Source organism: Manis javanica, chromosome 6 (genome assembly GCF_040802235.1).
Source record: "Manis javanica isolate MJ-LG chromosome 6, MJ_LKY, whole genome shotgun sequence".
Lineage (NCBI taxonomy): Eukaryota > Metazoa > Chordata > Mammalia > Pholidota > Manidae > Manis > Manis javanica.
The window spans coordinates 19,990,830-20,017,826 of NC_133161.1; the positions used below are offsets into that span (position 1 = coordinate 19,990,830).

At 41.7% G+C, this 26,997-nt stretch overlaps 1 long non-coding RNA gene across 1 annotated transcript in view; it reads right to left on the reverse strand.

The window, feature by feature from the left end:
• Positions 1-26,997, reverse strand: part of LOC140849856 (uncharacterized) — a 336,908-nt gene that overhangs the window by 289,569 nt on the left and 20,342 nt on the right. Inside the window, exon 2 of the long non-coding RNA XR_012132108.1 lies at positions 6,550-6,644. This is a non-coding gene — a long non-coding RNA (uncharacterized lncRNA). The remainder of the gene's footprint in view (positions 1-6,549; positions 6,645-26,997) is intronic.

Below are 26,997 nucleotides of genomic sequence, written 5' to 3' on the forward strand. Positions count from 1 at the left end.
TGGAAGGACACGAGATCGCCAGACCTGAGATGGAGACACGGAAACAGAGAGAAATTGCCTCCGCCTCACCTCTTTTTATTTTTTTCCTGTCCATTCAATCAAATAGGGGGTATATTCCCACCCTCTATTTGAGCTAGCTAAGTGGGTTTTGTTTCTTTGCAATCAATCTCTGACTCAGCCAAGTCCTCCCCAGTCTATTTCTTCTGGAAAATGGTTAATATCAGTTCAATTTCACTCCAGAAAGTGACCTTTGAGATGGGAAGTAGTGTGCACATTCCAAGCAAAGCACATTTTTGTTCAAAGCAGAGATATGATTCATTTCCATAGGCCCGTTTTAAGAGGGGGGTTACTGTTGTCTCCATGAATCAAGGGGAAAATATAATTAAAGCAATGGGAAATTGACTTACCCTAATCCAACTAACTGTACAGCGGTCATGAAATTAGAACTACAGGGCCAATACACTTAGTCCTCTAAACCCACAGTAACTTCCAATGTAAAAATACACTCATACCGTGTGCATTCACACATTCACATACACACATGACCACGAACACTTCACCAACTAGGAAAATAAAGGTCTCAAGCACATAGCAACCTCTCTTCACTTCTCTTGATGTATCACAAGACAGTATGTATCCCTTGAGTGAATTCCCATGTGGATTTGCTTTCCAGAGCACATTTTCTAAGCATTCAACAGTCTGTCAATAAGAAACCACCTCACAGAGTGGCTTACAGGACTACCCCAGGCAGTTCACGTAAATATTGCAAACAGCAAGTTTATACTGCCAACTCACTGCAGAAACCCAGAAGAATAAGATTTTACAAGTTTTCTTTCTGAATGAAATCAGACTGAAAATACAGTGATAGTAGCTAGAATGGTGCTGCCCCCTCAATAGATGCAGCCTAAAGAAATGTCTTCTTTTTGTCTTACAAATAACGGTGGGTTTTTTTTTTAATTGCAATGCTAACATATACTCATTGTGGGAATTCTGAAATTCCAAGAGGCACAGAGGATAAAATAAAGCTAGTTATAAATGCTACCACCAAGAAATACCTAAGGCCTTCTAGTCCTTTTTTCATACTTATATATTTGGAAAAAAACTTCTTGTTTTGCCTTTTTTTTATTTAATATTATATTGCATAGGAGGCATGGGGAGAGACTGCTTGTGGATACAAGACTTCTTTAGGTAAGATATAAATATTCTAAAATTAGATTATGTTGATGGTTGTACAAATCTCTATACTAAAAAACACTGAGTTATCCACTTTAAACAGGTGAACTTTATTATATGTGAATTATGTTAATAGAGCTGTGTTTTAAAAAACCATATGAGATATCACTACATACCTATTACAATGGCTAAAATTAAAAACAAAGACCAAAAAAAATAATAAACTGACTTTTAAAAACAGACAATTCCAAGTTCTATTAAGTGTGTAGAATAACTGGAATCCTGGTGGAAATATAAAATGGTGCCACTTTGGAAGAATTTGGTATTTCCTTACCAAGTTAAACATATACTGGTCATACAACCTGACAACCTTACTCCTACGTATTTACCCAGGAGAACTGAAGGCATATGTCCATACAAAAACCTGTACACGTATGTTCATACCCACTTCATTTGTGTTAACCCAATACTAGTAACAGCACAAATATCCATCAACAGTGAAGTGGATAAAGGAATTTGGAACATTGAACAGCATACTATGTAGTAATATGAAGGAACTCCCAATAGTGGCAACAACATAAATGAATCTCAAAACCATTAAGCTGAGTGAAAGAAGCTGTACAGAAGAGACAAAATATGTATTGTTCCAGTCATATGAAATCCTAGAAAAGGAAAGTCTATCATGACAGAAAACCACTTACTGGCTGCCTGGGCCTGAGGGTGGAGAAATGCAAAGGGAAACAAAGGGGCAGGAGGGCATTTGGGGAAGTAATAGAAATATCTGTTGTGATTCTGGTGATAGTTACATGGTTATGTACATTTTCCTAAACTCATCAAGTTGTATGCTTAAAATTGTTACATTTTATTGCATATAAATTATACCTAAATGAAGTTCATTTTTAAAAAAAAGAAAACTATATACCCGAAGTAGGTATATTTTTGTATGTAAATTGTACCTCAATAAAGTTGAATTTTTTTAATCAAAAAAGTATATATTATATGGTGCCCATTTTCACAAGCCATTAAATGCTTTTCAAAAGTACCTTAATCTGAATATTATGCAGTTGTATACTATTCAGTGTTATAGAAGTACCACAACTTAATTAGCCAGTCCTTTATAGCTGAGTACTTAGGTTATTTTCTTTTCTTTTTGCCACTGAAAATATATTGTAATGACTATCTGTGTGCATAAAACTCAGTCTGTGTTTTAGGTTCTTAGACAAGGAACAAGAGGGTCAAAGGATAGGAATATTTTCAAGGTGCTCAACACATTTGGAACAATATTGTCTCAAAGTTGATTCCCTTCAACAGTAGGGATAGGAAGCCACAGTGATGGGAAGACGAGGTTGCTTTTCCTTCAGCATCTCTATTAGTGAAGAGAAGAACCTTATGTGGATTCCCAGTGAGAGGAGAATGGGGTTAAAGAGGCCGTGGGCCATTGTCCTGGTCGTGTCACCTGCTTGGTAAACTTGAGTCATTTTCACTCTTTGGATCCTGTTTTTTTAATCCCCAAAATGGGAGTGGTAACTTAGGTAAATATTTACTAAGCAGGGCAAAAAAAGCACCAACCATAAAATAAACAATTGATAATTGAAAATAAAAACTTGTGTTCATCAAAAGACATTAAGAGAAAAGACAAATCACAGACTGGGAGAAGGTATTCACAAAATATATATTCAACTAAGAACTTTTATCCAGTATTCCTAGAAACAATAAGAAAAAAGCAAGAACCAAATAAGTAGGCAAAAGACTTAAACATTCACTTCACACACAAATAGATGCAAAAATATTCAGAGCCAACAGGCAGATGAAATGTGCTCAACATGGTTAGTCATATGGGAAATGTGAATTAACATCATACGATCACTACAGAGCACCCAACAACATGGCTGAAATTAAAAAGACTGACAACACCAATGTTCAGCGAGGAGATGAAGCAATGAGAAGTTGTAGATTGCTGGGGGAGGAGCATATTGGTAAAATCACTTTGGAAAACTGGAAATAGCTACTAAAATTAAATGTATATACCCGTGTACTCAGCAATTCCATTCCTAGGTATGTATATACACTAGAGAAATTAATGAACATGTCACCAAAAGGCATGTCCAAGAAATTTCAAGGCAAAAATCAGCCAAAAGTAATAGTAGCCAAAGTCTGAAAACACAAACGTCTACCAAGAGAATAATAGATAAATTATGGCATATTTGTATAAGATAACTACACAGCAAAAAAAAACACAAAAATCCAAACTTCTGGTATTGTGACATTGTGAGGCAATGAAGGCATTAAATCTCTCAATGTTGAAAAAAAACAAGCCGAACTTAAAAGAACACACTGAATGATAAAATTTGTGTAAAGTTCAAGAACAGACAGAATGAATCTATGTTGATAGAAGTCAGAATAGTGATTACTTTGGCATGGATGGTGGAGGTACTGATCAAGAAGACGCAGAAGGAAATCTGGGGTCATAGAAACGTTCTGCATTCTGTTCTTGGCAGTTGTTACAAAGGTGTATACATGTGTCATTGAACTATTTAAGATGTGCACACTTTCCTGTGTGCGTGCTGTACCTCAATAAAAATATAAATGAAAATTAGGTAAAATGAAAGTATTGGACCAGATGATAGCTAAGGTCTTTCCAACCTTGTAAAGCCTCTTCATACCCTATTCGCTTTCCCTGTCTTCCAAGTTCCCCTACTCTAAAAGTTTTAACTATCACTCTACCCAGAAGGATTGCATATCGGCATTACATACCCTGAGCCTGCTGAAGTTCACTCCATCTGTTGATGTGGGATGAGCACTTCCAACACCGCACCCACACCACAACTTGTCCAAAACAAAACTCATCCTCTTCTTCTTCCTCACCCCTCCCCAGAGCACACACAGATCAGTTTGGCTTCCTGGCTCACAGCGATTTCCCTTTCTCCATGAATCACCACCAGAGAGCACGACTATGTGCCATGAATCTAGCTCCAGGCCACAGCAGACTGACCCAGGAGCAGGCACCACGTTAAACTGGGCCAGATTCTCTCTCCTGTGAATTTAAAGTTTGCACTGAAAGCCCAGAGGCTGCTGAGGCAATGAAGGCAATGTCACAAAAAGAAAGGCCCACAAGTTCCTCCCACTGAAGTTTCAGCAGCTTCCCTAGGTAATCCCACTGGTGTTCAACTCTTCCTTTTGGTTTGAAGGATTCCTTCTCTATATTCTAGTGTTAAACATACGTTTTTACTTCAACTAACTAGAGTCCATTGCTGTTGCTTGCACTCAGAAGAGCTTAACCATCTACCATCCCCAAGGCCAAACCTTGTCCTCTCTAATGCTCTGTTCCCAAGAATTATTCATGACTTCACCCTTTGCCTTTTTACCTAGTCATCTTCAGTTTTAGTTCCCCTCTGTTTCCTTTGAATCCCATCTGACTCACACCTTCTCAAAGGTCTTTGCCTTTCCAACCTTCTAGACCCAAGCCTATGCTCAGACCCTGATTGTCGTTCATCTGAGCTGATTTGAAGCAGGCTCCTCCTTGTTCTCCCTCTAAATCTCTCTTTCATGTCCAATCCATCCTCACAGTTCTGTTAGAGGGAGCTTCCTAAAGCCCAGCTCTGACCCTGCTATTTCAAAGTCCGTCAGGTTTGCTGGCTCCCCATTATCTACTAGAGTACAATTTCAATCTCCTACTGTGGCATAAGAGCCCTCAACAATGGTCCCAACTTGCCTCTCTGGTCTCATCTCTGGCTCTGTTATTTCTCCCAAAACACATGTGCTGCCTTCCAACTTAACTAGACAACTCCCATTCTCCCAACATGTAGGTTCACACCCAGGGCCTGTGATAACATTGCTCCCTTAAGTTTAAAGGGACCCTTTAAACCTTCCCACCCTTCCCACCCTCACGTCCTCTGTGCTTATTGAAACCTCACCCATCCTTTGAGACCAGATAAAATGCCAGCATGTATATGAAGCTTGTGTTTGTTAGAATTCATCAACAAAAGTGCTTCATTCACACTGCTGTTTTGGGCGTGTAATTGCGACCTCGAGTGGCAGGCATGTACATGTGCGTATGTCTGTCTCCTCCAGCAGACTTGTTTCTTGCAAGCAGAAACCAGGTCCTGTGTCCTACTGAGTCCCTTCTGCCCACCAGGGTTACTGGTATGGAATCCATGCTCTATAACTGCACAGGGTATTGAATTTTCTGAATCGGCCATGAACATGGGAGAGGAGGGATGTGGGCAGAGATGTAGGGGGACCCAGCAATCTGAAGAAAAGAGAACAAAGAGCAGAAGGAGAAAATCCTTAGGAAATGGGTTTCTCCTCCAGGACAATTTTATGATCAAAAGGGACAAATGCTGCCCCACTTGTCTCACTCCACCCTGGTATTAGTACTGGGAGATGAGACAAGACTGCAAACAAGAGCGTGGAAGAAAAGAAAGGGCACCTGCTTCCCTGCACCTGGCTCAGAGGCACCAAGGCCCTGTGACTATAAGCATCACTTTAGCTGTCACCCGTCTTGAGGGGCTGTTTTGTTCTCCAAGGCCCAGGGGCACATCAACCAGCTCTTTTTAAAATCAGCAGAATAAAGGAGGAAGATAGATCCTTCCACAGTGTTGCTACCCCTGGCAGAGAGTGATGGAGATAAAAGAAAGAAGAATGGGGTGGTAAAGCTGATCTGAATCTTGATAAAATGCCCACGAGGCCTAAGACTTCCAGGTGATGGAGAGCCGGCAAGCACAGCACAAGTCTCCCTGGGAAAGGGTGCTAGAGTGAAAGTAAGGAGGGAGGGAATTGAGTGGCTTTTTATAGCCCCTAATATCTTTCTGACAGCAGCCTGCACAGCTTCCATGTGCCAGGACACGGAGAAGATGAGTGGATTTGTCTTTCTTTTAGACACCATTACCTGGAGCACTGGGGGAGTGAAGAATAGGCTGCAGACTCACATCCCAGCTTCCCTCTCTTTTCTCCTAATTAAGAAAAAAGCTACAGAAACAACTCCCACATGTCCTCTACAACCCATCTCCATCACCTACAACATATACAACCTCAGGGGAAATAGGCAGCCCACTGAGCTACAAAGATTTCCTCCCAGCACCAAAAACCAGCACACAGCCAGTCATGAAGAGGTGAAGTTCAAAGCCAGTCCATCAGCACATCAGGTCATCCACACTAGGTCAACAACATACTTCAAGATGCATTAAATCCCTTGTAGGAGCCTATCATCTTTAAAGTCCAACAGCACTTTCCATTAAGAGGAATCACAGAGGTTCGCTCTTCGCAACATGTACAAATGATTCTGCTTGTTGATGGGACTCGGTTGCTTGAGTGTTCTGAGCCCTCTAACATGCATCGCAACAAAGGAAGAAAAACAAATACAATTAATGGGCCTACCTCTAGCAGAGTTCACGAGCACAGTCTTCAGGCCAGTGGATCTCAGCCTCAGCTACACCATCGAAGTAACTGAGGAGCTTAAAAAACACGAGTGCCTGAGCAAAAAATAATCAGAAAAGGCAATGATTTTAAAAGCAGATCAAAAAAATCTTCAAGATAAATTTAAAATACATGCAAGACCTGCACATTGAAATGCAGGTATCTCAGGTCAAGTAATAGAACTAATATGTGAATTTGGCAAGGTCTTAAAAGACAAGGTTAATATACAAAATCAATTGTATCCTTTTATATTAGCAGCAATCAGTTGGAAAATGAAATTTTAAAAATAATTCCATGTACAGTAGCACCAAAAACATAAAAGACTAGGAATAAATCTAGTGAAAATTGGCCAAGATTCACCCCCAATTGAAAATTATAAAACATTGAAATAAATAAGACCCAAATAAATGGAGATGAGCCATGTTCCATTTGGAATACTCTATGTAGTTAGGACATCAGTTCTCCCCAAACTGATATGTAGCATCAGTGCAATCTCTATCAAAATCCCAGCAAGCTTATTTTGTGGAAATTGACAAGCTCATTCTAAAGTTCGTATGAAAATGCAGAGGATCTAAATAACCAAAACAATTTTGAAAAAGAATAATAAATTTAGAGGTTTTTATGCTTTCTGGTTTCAAGACTTCCCATAAGGCTACCACAACCAAGGCAATGTTTATTACTATAAGGCTATATAGATCATGGACTAGAATAACAAGTCCACAAATAGATTCATATATATATATATATAGTCAATTGACTTTTTTCAAAAAGGTAACAATATAATTCAAAAGAGAAAGGATAGCCACTTCTAAATGATTTCAACTGGATAGTTGTTCCATATGAAAAAAATAAACCTTTACCTGTCCCTCACACCACACACAAACATTGACATGAAATTGATCACAGACCTAAGCATAAAAGTTAAACTATAAAACATCTAGAAGAAAATATAGAATAAAGCCTTTGTGGTCAGAGATAAGCAACAATTTCTTAGGATGCAAAAAGCATGAATCTCAAGAGAAAAAATTGATGAACGTCACCAAAATTTTAAGCTGCTGCACTTTGAAAGACATTGTTTTAAAAATGAAAAAGCAAGCCGTAGGAGAAACTATTTGATGTGTGTGTGTGAGTACAAATATATACTAAAAACTTATCAGGAATATGAAAAGAACTCTCAGAACTCAATAATAACAGAACAATTCAATTAAAAGAAAGACATGCTACAAAAGAAGATATGAATAGGGAATAAGCACACTAAAAGATGCTCAGTATCATTATCTCAGAGAAATGAAAATAAAAACCAAAATGCTGTATCTACTATTACACTCCCACTAGAATGACTAAAATATAAACACTTGAAAATATAAACTGTTGGCAAGAATGCAGAATAACTGGTACTCTCAGACATTGCTGGTAAGAATGTAAAATGAATTAAGCACTTTTCCAAAGTTAAGCATGCACTTTACTATATGACCTATGGATTCCATTCCAAAGTATTTACTCAAGAGAACTGAAAATCTACATTACCACAAGGTCTACACAATATTTAGAGGAATATGTTCATAATAGCAAATAACTGGAAAAAAGCCAAATGTCCAACAACAGGTGACTAGCAAACATTGTTGTATTCCATCAATGAATACTACTCAGCAATAAAAAGAAGTCAACACAGATGACTCTCAGAAACATTTTTCTGTGCAAAAAATGTAAGATTTCATTTACATGGAATTCTAGCCAAGGCAAAATCAATCTAAGTGACAGAAAGCAGATTAGTATCCTCCTGTAAGAGGAGGAAGGGGACTGGCTGCAAAGAGACATGAGAGAATTTTCTGGAGTGATGGTAATGTTCTATCTTGATTATAGTGGTGATGATTACATAGGTGTATGTATTTGTCAAAAATTCATGAAATTCTACCTTAAATGGGTGCATTATACTGTATATAAATTATACCCCAGTGAATTGGGTTTTAAAAATACTAATATTTTTTAAATACTGATATCCCATGAATATTATTTAATTGATGTGAGATATGCCCTAGGCATCAAGACTGTTGAAACTTTCCAACGTACAGCCAAAGACGAGAATCACTACTCTAGAGGCTAAGGAGAAAAATGAATGACTTGGTGTTTTGGGATGCCAACAAATGACTATGGCTCTTTTCATATGAGCACAAGCCAATATTAGACGTCACAAACTATCCACCATTGTCACAGGCCACTACCAGAGTACTTGTGACTCCCTTGGGTTTGCTGCTAGTTACAACAGAACTAGGGCATGCTGTGGCTTGGATCCAGGGCAGATAGTCCCTTCAAAGAACCCTTGTCTTGTCTAGCGAGGTACCCAGGCAAGAGTCACGCCAGTTCCTGACTGAGGGCCTTCATGCTGCAGTGGCACTGAGGCCCAAGTGTGATACTAAATACTCAGGCTGGCCAGGGAAATCAGGAGGGCCTTCTAAGTAACGTACACGGGGCTACCCCCTTCCCTGACCTGGAGCAGACACAGGAAGAACGACTGCCAAGAGAGTTCAGTGTTCAGAGGGCCATGTCCAGGTCAACAGAGGCCAAGCTGGAATCTCCAGGCTGGTGCTCATGAGGCATTTTTCCATGCCTCACTTTGCTATCTCTAAAATACACAGAAATAGCAGTGTCAAGTTTTAGATATTTCATTTGTAAACACAGGGACCACTCTGAGGAGGAAGACATTTTTCTCCTAGTGCTGGTGAAATACCAGAGGCTGTCAGCCTGGGGCAGACTGTCTCAGTATAGCTGTGAAACTCAAGAGTCTTTTCCTCCCTGCCCTCTCCAGTATTATAACTTACCCACCTGTCAACATAGCTAGAACTTTTCACCCACCCACTACCCTCTTTGGAACCATCCAAGTTGGCAGGGGGCCACATGACAGTTTAGCCCAGAGTCCCAGCCTGCACTCCCAAAATGAGATGCCCATTACTCGGGATGCTTGGGTTCAAACTGGCTTTCTCACTCCTACTAAAGTCACTACATTGTTAAAACAAGATGCTGAGCTTCAATGCGAGCTGTGGAGTAAGCACATATCAAGAAGACACAAAACTGAATACAGTAGGGCACCACCCCTCCAGGAGCTCATAGCCTTAGAAGTGAACTATGAGGAAACTGGGAAATCTGATGATGTCAAGTAGATGGAGGTAGCACTATGGGAAATGTTTAAAATGCAGTCCATGGGAGGCCTGAGGGGAGAGAGTGCACACCTATCACTGGGGGCTTTCCTCTCCTTTAGTGGATCCCTGACTCTCATGGGATGAAGCCCAGATTCTTCAGCATGGAACTCAAAGCACTCGCTAGCCTCAAGCTCAATGCCTCTCCCTATGCATGCCACTCCAGGGCACCCACAAATGGCACTCTCTCTCCTCCAAGACTTTGTTCTTTTTTTTTTGGTATCATTAATATATACTTAGATGAACAACATTGTGGTTACTAGATTTCCCCCATTATCAAGTCCCCACCACATACCCCATTACAGTCACTGTCCATCAGTGAAGTAAGATGCTATAGAGTCACTACTTATTTTCTCTGTGCTATAGTGCCTTCTCCGTGCCCCCCGTACATTATGTGTGCTAATCATGCCCCTTAATCCCCTTCTCCCTCCCTTCCCACCCATCCTCCCCAGTCCCTTTCCCTTTGGTAACTGTTAGTCCATTCTTGGGTTCTGTGAGTCGGCTGCTGTTTTGTACCCTCAGTTTTTTCTTTGTTCTTATACTCCACAGATGAGTGAAAGCATGTGATACTTGTCTTTCTCTGCCTGGCTTATTTCACTGAGCATAATATCCTCCAGCTCCATTCATGTTGCTGCAAATGGTAGGATATGTTTTCTTCTTATGGCTGAATAATATTCCATTGTGCATATGTACCACATCTTCTTTATCCTTTCATCTACTGATGGACACTTAGGTTGCTTCCATTTTTGGCTACTGTAAATAGTGCTGTGATAAACATAGGGGTGCATATATCTTTTTCAAACTGGGCTGCTGCATTCTTAGGGTAAATTCCTAGGAGTGCAATTCCTGGGTCAAATGGTATTTCTATTTTTAGTTTTTTGAGGAACCTCCGTACTGCTTTCCACAGTGATTGAACTAATTTACATTCCCACCAGCAGGGTAGGAAGGTTCCCCTTTCTCTGCATCCTCGTCAACATTTGTTGTTGTTTGTCTTTTGGATGGTGGCCATCCTAACTGTTGTGAGGTGATATCTCATTGTGGTTTTAATTTGCATTTCCCTGATGACTAGCAATGTGGAGCATCTTTTCATGTGCTTGTTGGACATCTGAATTTCTTCTTTGGAGAAGTGTCTGTTTGCATCCTCTGCCCATTTTTTAATTGGGTTATTTACTTTTAGTTTTTGAGGTGCATGAGCTGTTTGTATGTTTTGGATGTCAACCCCTTATCAAATGTCATTTATGAATATATTCTCCCATACTGTAGGATGCCTTTTTGTTCTACTGATGGTGTCCTTTGCTGTACAGAAGCTTTTTAGTTTGATATAGTCCAACTTGTTCATTTTTGCTTTTGTTTCCCTTGTCCGGGGAGATATGTTCACGAAGAAGTTGCTCATGTTTATATCCAAGAAATTTTTGCTTATATTTTCTTCTAAGAGTTTTATGGTTTCACAACTTATATTCAGGTCTTTGATCCATTTCGAGTTTACTTTTGTGCATGGAGTTAAACAGTAATTCAGTTTCATTCTTTTACATGTAGCTGTCCAGTTTTGCTAACACCAGCTGTTGAAGAGACTGTCATTTCCCCATTGTATGTCCATGGCTCCTTTATCAAATATTCATTGACCATATATGTTTGGGTTAATGTCTGGACTCTCTCCATTCTGTTCCACTAGTCTGTGGGTCTGTTCTTGTGCCAGTACCAAAGTATCTTGATTACTATGGCTTTGTAGTAGAGCTTGAAGTTGGGAAGTGAGATCCCCCCTGCTTTATTCTTCCTTCTAAGGATTGCTTTGGCTATTGAGTTCTTTTGTGGTTCCATATGAATTTTAGAACTATTTGTTCCAGTTCTTTGAAGAATTCTGTTGGTATTTTGATAGGGATTGCATTGAATCTGTAGATTGCTTCAGGCAGGATGGCTATTTTAACAACATTAATTCTTTCGACCCAAGAGCATGGGGTGAATTTCCATTCATTAGTATCCTCTTTAATTTCTCCCATGAGTGTCTTGTAGTTTTCAGGATATAGGTCTTTTACTTCCTTGGTTAGCTTTATTCCTAGGTATTTTATTCCAGTTGATGCAATTGTGAATACAATTGTTTTCCTGATTTCTCTTTCTGCTAGTCCATCATTAGTGTATAGGAATGCAACAGACTTCTGTGTATTAATTTTGTATCCTTCAACTTTGCTGAATTCAGATATTTGTTCTAGTAGTTTTGGAGTGGATTCTTTAGGGTTTGTTATGTGCAATATCATGTCATCTTCAAACAGTGACAGCTTGACTTCTTCCTTACCAATCTGGATGCCTTTTATTTCTTTGTGTTGTCTGATTGCCATGACTAGGACCTTCACTACTGTGTTGAATAAAAGTAGGGAAAGTGGGCATCACTATCTTATTCCCAATCTTAGAAGAAAAGCTTTCAGATTCTCACTGTTAATTAGGATGTTGGCTGTGGGTTTGTCATATATGGCCTTTGTTATTTTGAGGTACTTGCCCTCTATACCCATTTTGTTGAGAGTTTTTATCATGAATGGATGTTGAATTTTGTCGAATTATTTTTCAGCATCTATGGAAATAAACATGTGGTTTTTGTCCTACTTTTTGTTGATGTGGTGGATGATGTTGATGGATTTTCAAATGTTGTACCATCCCTGCATCCCTGAGATGAATCCCACTTGATCATGGTGTATGATCTTTTTGATGTATTTTTGAATTTGATTTGCTAATACTTTGTTGAGTATTTTTGCATCTATGTTCATCAGGGATATTGGTCTGTGGTTTCCTTTTTTTTGGTGTCTTTGCCTGGTTTTGGCATTAGAGTGATACTGGCTTCATAGAATGAGTTTGGAAGTATTCCCTCCTCTTCTATTTTTTTGGAAGACTTTAAGGAGAATGGGTATTATGTCTTCTCTATATGTTTGACACAATTCAGTGGTGAATCCATCTGGCCTGGATTTTGTTCTTGGGTAGTTTTTTGATTACTGATTCTATTTCATTGCTGGTAATTGGTCTGTTTAGAATTTCTGTTTCCTCCTGGGTCAGTCTTGGAAGGTTGTATTTTTCTGGAATGTTAGCCATTTCTTCTAGGTTATCCAGTTTGTTAGCATATAGATTTTCATAGTATTCTCTAATAATTCTTTGTATTTCTGTGGTGACTATCATGATTTTTCCTTTCTCATTTCTAATTCTGTTTATGTGTGTAGATTCTCTTTTTTTCTTAATAAGTCTGCCTAGGGGTTTATCTATTTCATTTATTTTGTCAAACAACTAGCTCTTGGTTTCATTGATTTTTTCTATTGTTTTATTCTTCTCAATTTTATTTATTTCTTCTCTGATCTTTATTGTGTCCCTCCTTCTGCTGACTTTGGGCTCATTTGTTCTTCTTTTTCCAGTTCAAATAATTGTGACTTTAGACTATTCTTTTGGGATTTTTCTTCCTTCTTTAAATAGGCGTGGATTGCTATATATTTCCCTCTTAGAACTGCCTTCACTGCATCCCACAGATGTTGAAGCATTGTGCTGTTGTTTTCATTTGTCTGGTTATATTGCTTGATCTCTGTTTTAATTTGGTCATTTATCCATTGATTAAATTTAGGAGCATGTTATTAAGCCTGCATGTGTTTCTGAACCTTTTTGTTTTCTGTGTACAATTTACTTCTAGTTTTATACCCTTGTGATCTGAGAAGTTGGCTGGTAGAATTTCCATTTTTTTTGTATTTACTAAGGTCTTTTTGTGGCCTAGTATGTGGTCTATTCTGGAAAATGTCCCATGTGCACTTGAAAAGAATGTGTATCCTGCTTCTTTTGGGTGGATAGTTTTGTATATATCTGTTAGGTTCATATGTTGTTCAATGCCTCTGTGTCCTTACTTATTTTCTGTTTGGTTGATCTGTCCTTTGGAGTGAGTGGAGTGTGGAAGTCTCCTGGAATGAATACATTACATTCTATTTCCCCTTTTAATTCTGATCGTATTTGTTTCACATATGCTCCTTTGTTGTGTGCATAGATATTTATATTGCTTATATCCTATTGTTGGATTGACCCCTTTAACATATGTAATGTCCTTCTTTGTCTCTTGTGACATTGTTTGTTTTGAAGTCTATTTTGTCTGATACAAGTACTGCAACACCTGCTTTTTTCTCCCTATTAGTTGCATGAAATATCTTTTTCCAACCCTTCACTTTTAGTCTGTGTATGTCTTTGGGTTTGAAGTGAGTCTCTTGTAGGCAGCCTATAGTTGGGTCTTGATTTTTTTCTCCATTCAGTGACTCTATGTCTTTTGATTGGTGCATTTAGACCATTTATATTTAGGGTGATTATCAATAGGTATGTACTTACTGCCATTGCAGGCTTGGATTTGTTGTTACCAAAGGTTCCAGGGTAACTTCCTTACTATCTAAGAGTCATTTAGTACGCTATTACAAACACAATCTAAAGGTTCTTTTTTTTTCCCTTCTTTTCTTCCTCCTCCCTTCTTTATATATTAGGTATCATATTCTGTACTCTTTGTCTATCCCTTTTTATTATCTCTGGTGACAGCTATTAAATGTCAGAAACAGTTCCATCTATAGCAGTCCCTCCAAAATACACCGTAGAGATGGTTTGTGGGAGCTAAATTCTCTCAGCTTTTGTTATCTGGAAATTGTTTAATCCCTTCTTCAAATTTAAATGATAATCTTGCTGGATAAAGTATTCTTGGTTTGAGGCCCTTCTGCTTCATTGCATTAAATATATCATGCCACTCCCTTCTAGCTTGTAAGGTCTGCTAAGAAGTCTCATGATAGCCTGATGGGCTTTTCTTTGCATGTGATCTTATTTCTCTCTCTGGTTGCTTTTAATAGTGTGTCTTTATCCTTGATCTTTGCCATTTTAATTATTATATGTCTTGGTGTTGTCCTCCTTAGGTCCCTTGTATTGGGAGATCTGTGTACCTCCATGGCCTGAGAGACTATCTCCTTCCCCAGAATGGGGAAGTTTTCAGCAATTATTTCCTCAAAGGCACTTTCTATCTCTTTTTCTCCCTCTTCTTCTTCTGGTACCCTTGTAATACAAATATTGTTCTGTCTGGATGGTCACACAGTTCTCTCAGTATTCTTTCATTCTTAGAGATCCTTTTTTCTCTGTGTGCCTCAGCTTCTTTGTATTCCTCTTCCCTAATTTCTATTTCATTTATTGTCTCCTCCACCATATCTTATCTGCTTTTAACACCCTCTCTTGTGTTCTTCAATGATGGGATCTACATCCTAAATTCATTCTTGAGTTCTTGAATATTTTTCTGTAACTCCATGAGCATGTTAATGATTTTTATTTTGAAATCTCTTTCAGGAGGATTCATGAGGTCGATTTCATTTGAATCTTTCTCAGGTGTTGTATTCATAATTTTACTTTGAAACAGGTTCCTTTGGCATTTCATATTTGTATGTGGCGCCCTCTAGTGCCCAGAATCTCTACTCTCTGTAGCTGCTCAGCCCCTGAAGCAATGTCGGGGGTCACAGGGGAGCAGTGTTCATGCCTGGTGGGAGGAAGGAGCTGTTTCCTGCTTCCTGGCTGCTATGCCTGCCTCCACTGTCAGAACTAGTGGGCCAAACACACAGGTGTAAGCCTTTATGCTTTGTGTTTTCAGTTGCTGTAGGTGGGGCATCCCTCTAGCTGGCCTGATGCCAGGGCAGTGGTTACTGGTTTGTGAGCCTGAGCCAGGTACAGGCTAGCCAGGAGGAAGACACAGTAGGCTGCATACCATGGTGGGGGGCCTTGGAGCTGCATAGCCAGCCAGTGGGATGTAACGCCTGAAGATCATTTAAGCTCCCAACCTGCTGGGCAGAGTGCACCCAGACAATTTTGCCTACCTGTCCTTTCTCCTGAGCAATAAGCTCTGTGCAATCTTTGCCCCTTTAGCAGCCCTCTTGCTTTTAGGAAGTCTCTCAGTCTGCCCACCCAGATCAGCTGGATATGAATCCCTGTTTTCCACAAGCAGCTGGAATCTCCGTCTCTCCAGTAATTCTGCCTGTCTTAGCTTTCCAGCCCCACTAAATGACCAGAGCACCATGCAATGTAGGTTCATGCTCCCAGAGTGGACTGCCAGGGCTAGGTGTTCATCAGTCCCAGGCCTCCACTCCCTCCCTGCTCTGTTTCTCTTCCTCCCACCAGTGAGCTGGGGTGAGGGAAGGGCTTGGGCCCCACCGGTCACAGCTTTGGTTTGTTACCCTGTTCTGTGAGGTCTGCTCTTTTCTCCAGGTGTATGCAGTCTGGTGCAGCCTTCTTTCCTGTTGCTCTTTCAGGATTAGTTGTATTAAATTTCATTTTCATATTATATGTAGTTTTAGGAGGAGGTCTCTGTCTCACCTCTCATGCCTTCATCTTTATTCCAATCTACACAAAATCCTCCTCCATGACTTTTTATACGTTCTTCTCTCTCCACAGCGTATTACCAATCACCATCTGCCTGCTCATGTCTACTGTGTCACTCTGAGATGCAACATAGGGATCCTCCTCTGTGAAGTCCTCTCCAATCCTGCCTCTCTCAGTCCCACACAGAATCAGGCATTCCCTTCTCTCATTCCCATAATACATCTACCTTCATCGGTTAGGGTAGACAGCATGTGATCTTGTACCTTTTTACCAATTTGCCTTCCCACCAGACTGCCATATTTCTGGTGGCAGTAACCAGGTCTTTGAACCATGCATTCATTCACTCAGCTTCTTTTCAACAATTACCTAGGGAGGACCTGCTACATATGAGGCACTGTTACAAGCTGTCAAGATAGAGACAGGCAAGGTCCTTGTTTCTATGGAACCTGTATCATTGGAGGAAATGCAGATAGACAGCAGACTTCCTAAAATAACCCCAGAGTGCACTGAGGAGGAGAGAAGGTGGCAGTGAGGCTTGGAAAAGGGCAGCAGATACAATGCTATTGCAAGAGTCCAACTAACAAGTTCCAAGAGCTTGAACCCTTCTAAGAGCAGTAGTGAGGGTGCAAAAGAGGATTTACAAGAAGTCAATACAATTTCATAATTGAATGGAATAATTTAAGTTGACTCTCATGTTTCTGGCTTAATTTGTTTACTAGTTGTCACAAAGCAAGTCAATGAATGTAGAAAGTAGAGCTGGTATAAAAGGAAAGATGTTGAGTCTGATTTTAGACATTCAGAGGCTAAGGTGCCTTTAGGACATTCAAAGGAAGATACATAATATGTAATTAGAAGCATGGATCTGAAAGAGAAATAAACATAGTAATAAAAGCTATGGGAGCAGAGAAGCTCACTCAAAAGAAACTGGTTTAAATGAGAAGGAAGACGCTGAGAGAAGGACCTACACATATAAGAGGAAGGGGGAGAAGGAAGAGGTCTCAGTAAGGGGCTGTGAAGTTTGAATGGCCAGAGGTTTACCCAAAGTGCCAACATTTAGTGAAATGATCAGACAGTGGATTAGGCAACAGGACTTTGGGAGCCAAACCTATTAGGGGAACACTGAACTAGAGTTTCCTTTGCACTTTCTGTAAAGGTGAAAGATTCAGAAATTCCAATTCTTCGGCTCCCAGGGATTTTGTGGAGATGAATATGGTCTCATGAACCTTTTCAGAGAAGTGTTCATATGTGATAGGCATGGGTGATCCCAGGGAACACAGCCCAGAAGACCCCAACCATCTACATTTACGTACAAGACACAGGAGGCTCCTTAAACACAGAAATATTTTGTCTTCAATTCAGGATACTCACTTTTCTCCCATGGGCCAAATCTCTGTGATTTTTATTGAAAAGGAAAATTCAGCCCTGAGAGTTGCGATTCACCTAAGCATGAGCTCTGAAAGCTTCAGAACATGACTAGGAAATTACCACCTCACATATCTTCAGGCTTGATTATTGGGGCCTCACGGAGTCACTTTTATTGAGATTACTGATGACATCTGATGGCCTCTAAAGTGTTATATAAATCAAAATGCATCCCTCAGCCTGTTATCTTATCGCCTGAATCAATGAGCAACCTGGTTAGTTTTTAGGAAGGGACAAGCAGACCATTTTACAAATGAATGACAGGGTTTCTCTTCTGAACGTCTCAGTGAAGAGGGTCAGGGAACAGGAATGGTAAGGACAAGGACCATGAAACCCTCACTGGTCCTGATTCAGGTCCTTGAAGCTACTGAGAAGCTATCCCCGCCAGGCACATACCATCGGTGAGTGATCTGTCAGAATTACCAGAAGCTGGAAGGAGGCAGAGCAGTGGGCTTCCAAAAAAAGAAAAATAATAACAACAATCACCTCACACTTTATGGATCTGGAGTTTTGCCTTCAAGGAATATGTATGGAGATGATAATTTCACTGGAAAAAAATGCACATGGAAAATAGCTGGCCAGACAAACATTGACATGGATGTGATGTAGGCTTACATATTTATTTGCAGAACACAATGTAATAGAAATGGACATCATACTTTGCATTTATATAGCAACTATTTCTCCAAGGACCTCAAAGGATTCTGCAGCCATTACTGGATTCATCCTCATTACATGCTTGTAAAATGAAGGAGAAGCAAGGCTCACACAACCCATTTTCTTAAAGAGGAAGCAGGACCCAAGAGGATACATGGATTGGCCAAGGGCATTTTGTGAGGCATTTATTTGCTCAAAACCATGTAGAGACTGAAATTAGTCCCAAATTGTCCTTATACTTGCTGATTTTTACCTACAGATTTCTGAAAAGGAAATGATTCCATTTCTCAGCCTTATGATTCAGACCATCAGGTGGACAGTGTCCAAGACAAGGTCTGAACTGCAAAAGGGAAGAGTTGTCAAGTGTTTAGAATTGCGCTTTCCTTCAGTGACTTGCTGACACACATGTTTTTATGGACACACACATGGTTCTTGACAAGAAAGAGTGGGAAATCTTCCTGCCATTATTTTGCACCAGAACCAAAAGACAGGGCTCCATATTCATCCCTCACATTCAATGAATGGCCACAATGCACATTTTCAACATGCACTCAATACCCTTTATCATTTATTTCACAACTACTATATGAGCTACATATTATATCCTTGTAAAGGCAAGGAAACCAGCTTAAAAAGAGTGAATGACCTGCCCATCCATGGTCATAGAACAAGCCAGGCTCAGGATTTGAGTGCATTTTTGCTGATTTGAATAGCTGCAGACCTCTACCATGTTTTACTGACATGATGTCACTCCCCCACACAATGGGAGGCCCCAGAGTCATAGCCTAGAAACCTCTAAGAAAGCTGGAGCCAACCTGGGGCTCCAGTCCTGCTCCCACAGATATTCCAAACGACAGCTGTAAGTGCCAGTTCACTCCAGTCTCCCTGGACAGAGCCACTGGATACGGCCATTCTGAGCTCTCAGATAGTCTGAGCCTTCCTGGTCCCAGATTCACACCTTGGGTCCGAACCAAGCCTGAGCTGGTGGCAGAGCCGGCTGAGGTCCGCAGGCAGGAGAAGGATGGGGAGACGCTAGCCCGGAAGCTGCCCCCCTACACTCTTCTTTCCAACACCAAACACAAACACTAGCTGGCATCTGAGTTCCAACCATCACTGGGGGCACATGCAGGGCCTGTCTTCCAGGGTCCTCATGTCCTTCACAAAGAGAGAAATTGAGGTGCAGACTTGTCCCAAGTTACCAAGGAAATCAGAAAGTGAAAAAGCAGCAGACAGTTTTCCCTCATGTTTCCTCTAATGTGGATTTTTCTCACTAGGACATGGTATTGCAAGTGGTAGAGAAAGCCATTCTCTGAAAATAGCGGTTGGAAGGGAGAAGACCAACATCTTTAATGGAAGCTTATTCTACTTTAAGTGCCTTACATGCAACATCTCATTTATCCCCACAACTCAGAGGTGTCAGTGTTATTATCTGCATCCTCCAGACAAGGAAAATGAAGCTCAGAGGTTAAATAGCAGAGCTAATATGCAATAAAACCAGGACTCCAATGTGGATCCATGGGGCTCATGCCCCTCCCGCTGAGCCTCACTAACCTCTTTCAAAGAGTCTGACAGTGTGCCCTTCTCCTGATGACATCACCCCAGAGGTGCAGGGGAAGCTTGTGGCTCAGTCTTGGAGCAGGGACGTGAGTCACAGGTGCAGGCAAGGCTGAGCACGGGTGAGATGTCCTCTCTGCAAGGCACTGTAGTCACGGGGCCGGGGGCTGAGATGCAGCCTCAACAGCACGGGATGTCTCAGGGTTTGCTTTTCCTCTGGGACTGATGGTACAGAACAGTGCTGTCCACAAACCCAAGTCACATAAAATAGGGCAGATGAGGAGAAAGGGTACTTCATATTGAGAGTGCAAATCAGTGCAGCCATAATGGAAAACCTTATGGAGGTTCCTCAAAAACACAGAACTACCATATGATCCAGTAATCCCACTTCTGAGAATATATCCAAAGGAAATGAGAACATAAACTCAAAAAGATACCTGCACCCCCCTGTTCACTGCAGCATTAATTGCAATAGCCAAAACACGGAAGCAACCTAAGTGTGCATAAAAGGATGAATGGATAAAGAATTTGTAGTTTATATACACAATGGAATATTTCTCAGCCATAAAAAAAAAAAAAGAAAGTCCTACCATTTTCAACAACATCAGTAGAACTTAAAGGCGTTATGCTATGTGAAGTCAGGCAGAGAAAGACAAACACTTTATGATCTCACTTATATATGGAATCTAAACAATTAAAATTAAGAAAATATAAACTAATAGAAAAAGAGATCATACTTGTGGGTTAACACAAGCAGGGGGAAGAAGAAGAGGGAACTGGAGGAAGGTGGTCAAAAGGTACAAACGTGCAGTTAGGAGATAAATAAGTACCAGGATGTTAATGTACACAAGATGACCACAGCCAACACTGCGGAATGATACACAGAGAAGTTGTTACGAAAATAGATCCTAAGAGTTCTCATCACAGGAAGAAACTTCTTTTTTCTTTCTCTTTTCACTGTATCTATATGAGATGATGGATGTTAATTAAACCTACTGTAGTAATCATTTCACAATATATGTAAATCAAACCATCATGGTGTACACTTTAAACTTACACAGTGATATGTGTCAACTATTTCTCAGTAAAACTGGAAATACACATACATTTATAATGTGAGCCACAGATGTAAGCCACATTGGGAACTTGTTTACTTGTTACATTAAATAAGTACAAAGAAACATATGAAATTATAAAATGTACAATTATAAAAATCATAAAATTAATTATAATAGTGCATTTTACTTAAACCAACACACCTAATAGATTATCATTTCAACATGTAATCAATAAAAACAATATTCATGGACGATTTTACTTTTTTTTGTGCTAGGTCCTTGAAACCCAGAGAATATTTTACACTTACAACACATCTCCACTTAGACACATTTCAAGTGCTCAATAGCCATATATGGCTGGTGGCTACCGTACCGGATAGCAGAGGTCTAGAAGGAGAATGCATGGATGGAGGTTTGGAAAGCTTGCATTGTGGGTCCGGACTCTGACCAACTACCAAGGTAGCTATCATAATAGTTGAGAGCTTGGACCCTAGAACCAGACTTGCCTGCCCTTGAATTCTAGTTCTTCCCCATGCAAGCTGTATGTTCTTGGGCAAACTATTCAGCCTCCATTCCTTCATCTGTAACATGAGGATAACAATACCTACCTCACAGAGTTCGTGAGGATGAAATGAGGAAGTGCTTAGAACAGTAATGAGAACACAGGGAGCAATACAAAGGCATTTGCTAGTAGTAGTGGTAGTAGCATTCCCACTGGGACTCAGTTTCCTCATCTGTAAAACAAGGATGTTGAAAATGGATGATTATTGTGATCCCTGTTTCTCTGCTATTTAAAGGAAAACTGGGGTGGGAATCTAGTGCCATGTCTTCTCTCTGCACCTAAGTTCTGAAATGTGCCTTGGGTAGGGCCCCAGATCCAGCCTGTTTCTGTAGGGCACACTTACGAGGTCCTCCTATGGCTGCCATGGGGTGGAATGGGCAGGACTTCCACCTCATTTGTCATCAGTGTTAGAAACTTGTTCCTGCCATCCTGGGCTCCCGTTGGCTTGCTCTCTAGACAGCCTCCACGTTCTCACAGGTGTCCTCCAAAGACATTCACAAAGTCTCCAATTATAATCCCTCCACCATTTGAACCTCTGAGCTAGAAATCCAAGCTGGGCTTGCAGGTTGGAGCAAAACTCATTATTTTTTCCAAGCGCCTCCAGCACCAGCTTATAGGAGAGAAATAGAAAGAATGATGGCCCTGCAGCTTTGTCCAGCTGTCCTTGGGGCTGAGACATGAATGGGAAGCTGAGTGGTCAAAAGGCCAAATGCTTGAAAAGCTGCGAATGAAGACCCCAAAATCATAGCAATAGCTCTCCCAGGGGCCGCAGCCCAGGGAATCCCAGCTGTCTGGCTTCTTTCCCAAGAGACCAAACTTATGAGTTGTAGAAATTCAAGGTGGAACAGTCCAGTGGTTCAGGAACCTCATCTCCAGGGAGGCTGATGGGGGAAGCACATCTTCAAAGTCATCTCCAGGGATTGCTCCAATCCCTCCTGGAATGACTCGAAAGCCAGAGCCTCTGCTACACCTCTTGGAGAGCAGAAATTTGCAGTCTAATTTGTCTCAGCACCAGGAATTCTTGCTCCCCAGGACACTGACCAGACAGATGACAGGGCTGCTGATCTCGGAAAAAGCAGCACAGCTGAACCAGTGCCCTTCCTGCCGAGCTGCATTTCCTCCCAGCTGTTCATTTGCTGAGAGCTGTGTTCTTCCCTATCAGCAAGCCTGGAGCCCACCCTGGAACAGAGATGCCAAACAGGTGGGAATCACGGGCTCACCCATGAGAAAGGGTGCAAGCCCAGGCACTGGGCGAGGTAACAAGAACAAAACACCATCTCGGCCCTGGAGGAGGCCGGAAGAAAACTCAGAGACCCTCATGCTCAGGCCTATCAGCAGCACCAGGCTCTGAAGTCCTGTTCTCCGAGGCTGAACTGGAGGGATGTCTTTGCATGTCCCAGACACACTTACTAAATCTGAAATATTTCAGTATTCTGGCCTGTTTCAGGACCCTCACACCCACTGCTAAGGGCCACGTTCTCCCTTTATGACTTTTCTGTGAGCTCCTTGGCAGCAGAGCTGCACCCATAAAGAGCTCCAGAATCCCACCATCTAAACCAAAGAGGCTGGAGCTGAGGCAACAAAGTTGGCAGCATTCCTGTTGGCACCACCACCTCACACCCATCAACCTCACCCACCCACAGTCCTGTAGCACCTCTTGGATGAGCCAGAGGCACAGGTCCCCAGGGGTGCTGCCTGTCTGCCCCGTGAGGGGAAATGAAGGTCCCACAGGGCCTGGACCAAAGAGAGCTGCAAGTTTTCCACACTGCAGGAAAGACAAGAGTTTCCAGCTCTGGGGCCACCTGCGGTCCCCAGTCTCGGGGCCTCTCCCGGCCTGTTCCTTCTGTTCATTAGGTAGATGTGCCAACACAAGAAAGAAATCAAGGTCTGCTTAGCTTTCCCCACCGGCCCTGTCAGTCGTTCTGAGGAAGACAGCTCCTGCCACACCGCTCAGGAAAGGGGCCCCAGAGGTCCGGGGACAGCTCCGGCCCGCATGTGTATTTACACAGCACAATACTTGCTCTTCACGTTTTGCCAGCAGCCCACCTCCCCTGGGTGCCTCAGGGCAGTTTTATCACCTGGGAGGGCTCTCCGCTGCCACTCTCACCAAGTCCCTCCCTGATCATCAGAAGAGACAGATCGTTGGCTGTGCAGAGTCGCAGCTTTCCCCGCAGTGAGCTGTCTCAGTGGCTGACAGAAGGTTCTCCAGCCGGCAGGAGCAGGCTGGGCCAGGCGGCCTCGGCAGAACATCTCTCAACACTCTCTGTGCCCGGCAGCTGGGGCTGCTGCTTCCCTTGGCTCTCTAATGAGATGCTCTGTTCGAGATGGAGGGAGCAGACACAAATTCAGATCACGGCGTCGTTAACAAAGGCACCCCCTGGAAATGTGGGGAATGAGAGAGGTACTGGGGCATCAAGGTCAAGGTCAGACAGGCAAGACTGAACAGAAAGGATGGATATATTCCAGAGAGTTCAAAGACCATCCAGTCCTGCCACCCCCTGTATACAGATGAGAAAACTGAGGTCCAAAGAAAATAAGAAAGACTATTACCTAGCAGTTAAGAACAAGGGCTTGGGACTTGGTCGTCACCCCAGCTGTACACTTGCTTGCTCTATAATCTTTGACCTAATCTCCATGAATCTCTCTTTTCACATCTTTAAAATGCATATAATAAAGCCTACCTCACATGATGGTTTGTGAGGCTCGCATGGGATAATGAAGTAAATAAAGCACCTTGCACAATAAGTAATTGCATAACTAATGGTAATTATTATCAAGTAATTTGACCAAAATCATCCAGAATTCATCTCAGACATAGGACTCAAATTCAGTTCTTCATGTTTCTACATCTGTGTTCATCTTCACGTGGTCATAGACTTCAAAGCTAAGTCACCTTCTTAGGTGTTAGAAAGTCAGTGAACACTTTCATACCCCTACTAAAAAAAGTGGCTTAAAGAAACTAGGGGTGTATTCTTTTCATGTAATTAAGACCAAAAGTATAGCTCTGGGAAGGGGGTGCCTTGAGTCCAGACTCCTATTTTTCTGCCATCCTGAGCTCTTGGCTTTCAGCCTCAAGGTCACAAAATAGCTGCTGGGGCTCCAGTCATCAGGAGGAAATGGAATAGGAAAGGACAACAAGGCATTCCTTCCAGTAGAGACAGCCCCCTTTCAAAAGATCTCCTGGAAGCCCCATTCTGTAACTTCTGCTTATAATTAGACACCCCTGGCTGCAACGGAAGTTAAACAATACCTGATAAAGCCAGGGTTTTGTTAAAGAAGGTGAGAGGACTACTGTGAGTGTAATAAGCAGTTTCAGCCTTTCAGCCACACTCTTTGAGGTAACAAATTAAGTCACTCTTGCATCTGCTTCCCACCCATGAGCTCTGAAGGAGTCTCTGGATGTTCCCCATCTACACCTGCAGCTGCCCAGAGGCCCAGCCTGGTCAGGATGAGTGTCTTCCCACCCCACAGAGCCTGGCCCATGCCTTGCTGCTGAGAGCAGGCAAGGACTTCGTGGAAGGAAAGAGTGAATGAAGGATAGGCTGATCTGGGCAGCCCTGAGCTGCCCACAGCTTCCCTTGGTGCCTGTAGGTTTAGAGGTTGGATTCCTTCTCTTTTCCCTGATTACAGCAGATCTGACAGCACTGAGATGACGCCTTCGTAAGTTATGTTGTGAGTCCAGCTGTGTCTCTTCTACTCCAAACCCTCCAGAAGTGTCCCATTTCTTTCATACTAAAAGCCAAAGTCCTTCACACTGATCTGCCAGGCCCTGCATAATCCACCCCCCCCCACACCCGACACCTGTTTAGCTTCTCCCTCACTAAATCTCCTTCTACCCCAACAGCCTCCTGGCAGCTCCTCAAACATGCCAGGTACATTTCAACCTCAGCGCCTTTGCACTTGCTACCCTCTTTCCCCAGGTATCCAAATGGTTCCCCCCTGACCTCTCGCAAGGCTCTGTTTAAACGCCACCCTCTCAATGAAGCTCACACCAACGACTCTATTTAAAATTGCAAGCGCCTTGGTGCTCCCAACTCTCACCCTCCTGTACCTCTCCTCCTTCTATAAGGTCCTACCATGAACTTATTTATTTATTACATTTAGTCACTATGTCGGTCATACTTCCATGCAATTTATTCATCTCTTGTGTTTATTTATTGATGTATTGTGAGGACAGGGACTTGGGTCTGTTCTGTTCCCAACTGCCCCTCAGCACCTAGAACAGAGCCTGACACACATAACAAAAGCTTCATAAACATTTGCTGACTAAATACACGTATTAAAGTAGTTCTGTCTTGGGTAAAATTAGAATTGCCGATTAAGAAAGGCAGTCGACAGGAAAGGCATAGTTAAGAGTCCAGAGTAACTATCAGTAAAGACACAGGCATCCATATTAAGTCAGATTAAAAAAGACGAGCATTCCAAGACAGAAAACTGGTGATAGAGATTCACGCTATACCTTTCCCAGACAGATGAGTGAACACATTCTCTCTCTGTTCTGCAAACAAGTGTCATCATACTGCTTCAGTAGATGGAGAAACCAACTCCCAGCAACATTGAGCCCAGTATCTCACGTGGTCCTACCAAACGACTCACACCTTAGCCCTGGCTCACAGTCCTATAGCCTGAAAGGATACAGCTCATTTTCCAAACCAGGCACCACTGGGGTAATTATTCATTTTCTTTCACCTACAACTTTCTGTCCCTCCTCCTGAGCTTCTCTTTGCTATGTAGCTTTCACAAGCACCCTTTCACCTACAGGTGGGCACTTTTCAAAATAAGACCACCACGCTGCTGAAAGCAGAAGGGACTTAATATGAACATGAATGAACCATCAGGCCCAGGCAATGTCCCCTTCTATTTCTGTGCCGCAACGCCCATGGTCAAAGGATGCCTAGGTGACAACAGAACCAATTTTCTGTCCCTAAATCAGTGGGAAATGGGTTTTTTTTTTCCTTTCCTGCTGAATAATTTGGAGTGATTTTGAAAATGCAATGCAAAGAGAGCGGTCTTTTTTCTTTCTTCCAACCATGAAAATACACACTGCTTCCCAGAGCCTGATTACTGTTAAATATGACCTTTTGCAAAGTTTCTTGGCAGGTTAATTTATGATACTTCCAGATTCTAATGTACCAGGCAGTGGCTGTTTATGTGTTTGATGAAGTATTCTTTGTCCAGAGTTGATATGTTTTACCAGAACTTCTGCAGCTCACTCCCCCTTTCTCTCTCTTGCTCTTTCAATCTTTTACTCTAACTTTGTGCTTGGATGTTTAATCAATCTTACTGGGAAGAAAACATGAATATATTTATGAATTCTCAGTCCCTAAGTTGTCATGCACACTGTATTAGCTTATTACTATATCTCCCAGACAATTCTTCCCTCTCATCTCCTTACACCTGTGCCTTTGAGTTCAGGGAGATCGCAACTCAACCAAAATTACATTTAATGTACAGTTTGCTACAAGAGCTGCTTTGAGGGTCTGCGTCTTGAACAGGTGTATCTTCTCCTTACACCCTTATTGCCTTTACCTTTCTTTGTTCCTCCCTGTCTCAGAAAAAAAAATCTAGTGAACCAGACTTGAGCCCTGTGAGAGAGTTTCAGCCCAAGAATATAACT